Source organism: Macrobrachium rosenbergii, chromosome 44 (genome assembly GCF_040412425.1).
Source record: "Macrobrachium rosenbergii isolate ZJJX-2024 chromosome 44, ASM4041242v1, whole genome shotgun sequence".
In the NCBI taxonomy this organism is placed as follows: Eukaryota; Metazoa; Arthropoda; class Malacostraca; order Decapoda; family Palaemonidae; genus Macrobrachium; species Macrobrachium rosenbergii.
In genome coordinates this window covers 34,943,070-34,948,069 of record NC_089784.1, presented here as the reverse complement: position 1 = coordinate 34,948,069, position 5,000 = coordinate 34,943,070, and the positions used below count along the sequence as shown (strand labels likewise).

The following is a 5,000-nucleotide window of genomic DNA, read 5'->3' as shown; positions in this document are numbered from 1 at the left end:
ATCATGTTTATCCCGAAAACGTGACTCCTTCACCTCCGTGTGATGAGTTGGGGTGTCACAGCGGAGTTTTCAGGGGAAGGGGGAGTAGGGGAAAAAAGGTAAGGGGTAGGGTTCGTTAAAGGGGCCAGTGTAGAGAGAGAGAGAGAGAGAGAGAGAGAGAGAGAGAGAGAGAGAGAGAGAGATTCGGGAAGGGTGACATTATTTTCCGTCCCCTTTCGCTAATGATAGGTTGGCACTCACCGCCCCCCTCACCTCACCTTCCTTTTTATGTAGACAGTAGCTGTGTGTTCTCTCTCTCTCTCTCTCTCTCTCTCTCTCTCTCTCTCTCTCTCTCTCAGATAACAGGGGTCGTGAGAATATTTACGTAAAACAAATGCTTCCCTGAGGGCAAACATTTTAATATATTTAAATCCGTACTCTCTCTCTCTCTCTCTCTCTCTCTCTCTCTCTCTCTCTCTCTCTCTCTCTCTCTCTCTCTCACACAGATAACAGGGTTGAGATTATTATAAAACAAATTTCAAACCATATTTAAATCCGTACTCTCTCTCTCTCTCTCTCTCTCTCTCTCTCTCTCTCTCTCTCTCTCTCTCTCTCTGTGCTTATTATATGGTGTATCATTTCACGGCTGAGAAAGTTGGTGAATCGCGTGATTGTTACTGTTTGTGTGTATGTGTGTTTATGTGTGTGTATGTATGTTTGTGTTTTTCATTTTTTAAATGGTTTACGTAAACACTGAATCTCTAATTTTGATCTAATTCATAGGCCCTTAGTTTTATTAACCCGTAAATGATTATGTCAAGTTATGCAAATTCATTGTAATTTTCCATCTTGTAACGAAAATAACCAAGACTCATGGGCTAGTGAAGAGAAACCTCAAGCACCAAGGAAAGAGATTGGAATTTTAGTTTTCTGTGAAAGGAAACTATTGTGCCGGCTTTGTCTGTCCGTCCGCACTTTATTCTGTCCGCATTTTTCTGTGCGCCCTCAGATCTTAAAAACTATTGAGGCTAGAAGGCTGCAAATTGGTACGTTGATCATCCACCCTCCAGTCATCATACATAGCAAATTGCATCCCTCTAGCCTACGTAATTTTGATTTTATTTAAGGTTAAAGCTAGCCATAAACGTGCATCTGGCAACGATACAAGTTAGGCCACCACCGAGCTGTCTAAAGTTTCATCTCTGCGGCTCACACAATTACACCGAGACCACGGAAAATAGATCTATTTTCGGTGGCCTTGATTATACGCTCTCTCTCTCTCTCTCTCTCTCTCTCTTGCGCTGAAGAAACTCTCATTTATTGCTTGTTTTTGTAGGAGGCAAAAGTTGATATTAAATAATGAGCGTCAGTGAAAGAGATCTGAGGTGTTTTTTAGCAGAAGATTAAGCTGAAATGAAATATGAGCCAGAGTATGAGTACTTACTCTTTGAAGTACATGCTTGTTAAAATATTCACAGGCTCACTATTGTAAGTATATACATACATACATACACATTTTTTGTATGCAAACATTTGTATGTAGATAACTTATGAAGAGTGTATTGAAGTTAGTTAATATACTTTTTATTAGGACGTTCAAGTTAATGAATATACTTTTCTTTATTCTCTCTGTTGCATGTTAATGGCTTACTTTTTTATTGGTGTGGTCAAGTTAATAAATATACTTTTTTTATTAAGTTGTATTCAAGTTAATGAATGTACTTTTTTATTAAGTGTGTATTTAAGTTGTATGAATGTTTTTTTCAAAGAGTAAATGGTTAATAAACACTAATTTTTTAGTAAGTTTTTATTTAAGTTAATGAATATACTTTTCTATGAAGACTGTATTCAAGTTAATGAATATACTTTTTTTATTAAGTCTGTATTCAAGTTATGAATATACTTTTTTTTAATTAAGTGTGTATTCGAATTAATGAATATCCCTTTATATTAAGTGTGTATTTAAGTTAATGAATATACTTTTTTTATGAAGACTATATCCGAGTTAATGAATATATTTTTTATTAAGTGTGTATTTAAGTTAATGAATATACTTTTTTATGAAGAGTATATTCAAGTTAATGAATATACTGTTTTATTAAGTGTGTATTCAAGTTAATGATTATACTTTTCATGAAGAGTATATTCAAGTCAATTAACATACTTTTTCATGAAGAGTATGTTCAAGGTAATGAGTATACTTTTTATTCAGTGTGTATTCAAGATAATGAATATACTTTACATAAAGAGTGTATTCAAGTTAGTGACTATTCACATGTGAGTATTGACACGTGTATCGATAACCTGCATTTTTTATACAACTTGTGCCGAAATCGCGCCTTTCCTCCGGAGATGTGATAATATCTGCACCAGCTTCCTGACGAGGCATCTTGGCTTTTTTTGTTTTTGTTTTTTTCCTCTCTCTGTTTTTTCTCTTTTTCTCTTTTCTATTTTTTGCTTTTCTTTTCTTAAGATCTGATAAAACATCACTTCAGTGCCTCAATCTGCAGGTGTTTTTATGATATTTTGAAGATTAGCTGAAATGAAATTTTCTCTCTCTCTATCTCTCTCTCTTTGAAGTCTCATCTCTTGTTAAAATATTCACAGGCTCACTATTGTATATATATATATATATATATATATTATTATATATATATATATATATATATATATATATATAAGAAAATAATTGGCCCATAAAACACTATTTCAAGGACGTTGAAGTTAATGATATTTCGGGCACTTGTTTATTGTGCCCTGTTCACTGGTTAAGAATATGGACTTTTTAAAGTGTATTCAATGTTAATATATACAAAAACATGAAGGTTGTATTAGGGTCCGATGAATGTAGGTGGCGTTTCTTAAGAAGGAGGAGATTGACCAAATTCCCTAGTGGTTTTTTTCATTAGCTCCCGTTTGGCGATGGTTCTGGCGGTCGCGTTTTTGGGTCATCTTCTTCAAAAAGGTGCGAGGATTAAGGTGTCAATGGCGTCCGATTTCCAATGTCCTCCTGACAGGTTCATATTGTTGGTTTGATTGATGATAGCAGATTCCAGCATCTTTTTTTGTACGGACAGTATCTTGAAAACCAACTCCGCCGGATTTACAAGATACCGTGTAGTAAGTTGTCATGACATTTATGTAGGCGAGACAGGTAGATCGCTCTCGCAAAGAATAACAGAGCACAAAAGATCATACGTTACGCTTCGGAGATTCAAGGGAATTTTCCTACATATTAGAAATACAGGGCATGTCATTAACTGGAGTGGGGCGGAGTTGGTTTTTCAAGAGTAGCTGTCCGTACAAAAGAAAGATGCTGGAATCTGCTATCATCAATCAAACCAACAATATGAACCTGTCAGGAGGACATTTGAAATCGGACGCCATTGACACCTTAATCCTCGCACCCTTTTGAAGAAGATGACCCAAGAAACGCGACCGCCATTTCCATCGCCAAACGGGAGCTAATGAGGCCAAAAACCACTCCGGGGAATTTGATCAATCTGCCTCCTTCTTAAGAAACGCCACCTTTTTTGTTTCGGAGGTTTTAAGGCCACACCTTCATGTTTTTCTATATATACCATTGTAACTTTCCACCTGTCCATTTTTACCAGTGAACAGGGGCACAGAAACAAGTGCCCTGAAATATATGGTTTCAATGTTTAAATAGTGTTTTATGGGCCTTCTTATTTTCATATTACACTGTAGTATTACAGGAAAAGACATTCATATATATATATATATATATATATATATATATATATATATATATATATATATATATATATATATATATATATGTATGTAGGTATAGATATTTAAAACATTTACGTATTAGATGTATGTATGTATGTATGTATATTATATATATATAGGCCTACATATATATTATATAGATATAAATATATATTATGCGTATATATATATATATATATATATATATATATATATATATATATATATATATATATATATATATATAATGTAAAATGTATATGTTTGTGTATGTGTGTGTATGGTTTGTATTAACTTGTATATATCCATACATATTTGAATGTTTTCACGTAGATAAAGTAGATATGTTTGTATACACAATAAGTACTTCCTGTCGTGATTAGACAGAATAGAAGTCTATAAAAAAACAGAGAGTTGAATTACCAGTAGGCATTCCTAAGGGCAGCCAGTTGTTAACGGGCTGGAACAGTCACGTAATGCCTTAAAGATGATGGCATTTTAAGCTGGATGCCACTGGCCTTCCAAATCCTTTTAAAAGGTCATTAGAGAAAGTTCGAAGGATTAGAAGCAACTCAAGTAACCGGTAGAGGGGTAGTGCAGTCAGTGGACCTCACGCGGTTCACTGTAAGCATTACTGGAAGTTTATTTACAGCGTCCTTCCTTGGACCCCTAGCTGCAACCCCTTTCATTCCTTTTACTGTACCTCCACTCATATTCTCTTTCTTCAATCTTACTCCACACTCCTGTAACAATTGATGCATAGTGCAGCTACTTTGAGGTTTTCCTCCTGTTACACCTTCCCAACATATTTACTGTCAGTTTCCGTTTCAGCGCTGAATGACATCAGCATTTTTCCTGCCAATGTCTGTTTCAGCGTTGAATGACCTCAACGTTTTTCCTGTCAGTTTCCGTTTCAGCGCTGAATGACCTCATCATAGGTCCCAGCGCTTGGCCTTTAGCTTAAATTCTATATTCTGTTCTATTCTGTAACTCATAAAAACGCATGAATAAATACGGTCCATATAATCACGTGTGTTCTGTGCCTATATCAAAATGTAACTTAAAAGTTAGTTAAAGTCCTCCTGGGCCTCTGTAGGCTCATGGGGCAGGCGCTAATCTCCTGTTTCTTAGGCCAACAGCCAGTGGGGGACAGTTCCCAATGCACAGGCACCTGAAAATTTAATTTATCTTCTTCCCATGCTTTTCGGTTGACTAGGAATTTCGAAGTTAAGGTATCCAGAGGCGCCCTGTCGGACCGCAAGGGAGAATTGGGATTTATGGCAGTG

General features: G+C 35.7%; 2 protein-coding genes across 3 annotated transcripts in view; one reads left to right on the top strand and one right to left on the bottom strand.

Annotated features, from left to right (window-relative positions):
* The window catches only part of LOC136829518 (ATP synthase mitochondrial F1 complex assembly factor 1), a 158,865-nt gene extending 158,800 nt beyond the window's left edge, over positions 1-65 (bottom strand). Inside the window, exon 1 of the mRNA XM_067088316.1 lies at positions 1-65. This exon is cut by the window's left edge and continues 147 nt beyond it. The gene's annotated coding sequence lies outside the window, so the exon portion shown is untranslated.
* The window catches only part of LOC136829516 (tetratricopeptide repeat protein 39B-like), a 177,265-nt gene that overhangs the window by 129,490 nt on the left and 42,775 nt on the right, over positions 1-5,000 (top strand). The gene's annotated exons all lie outside the window — the stretch shown is intronic.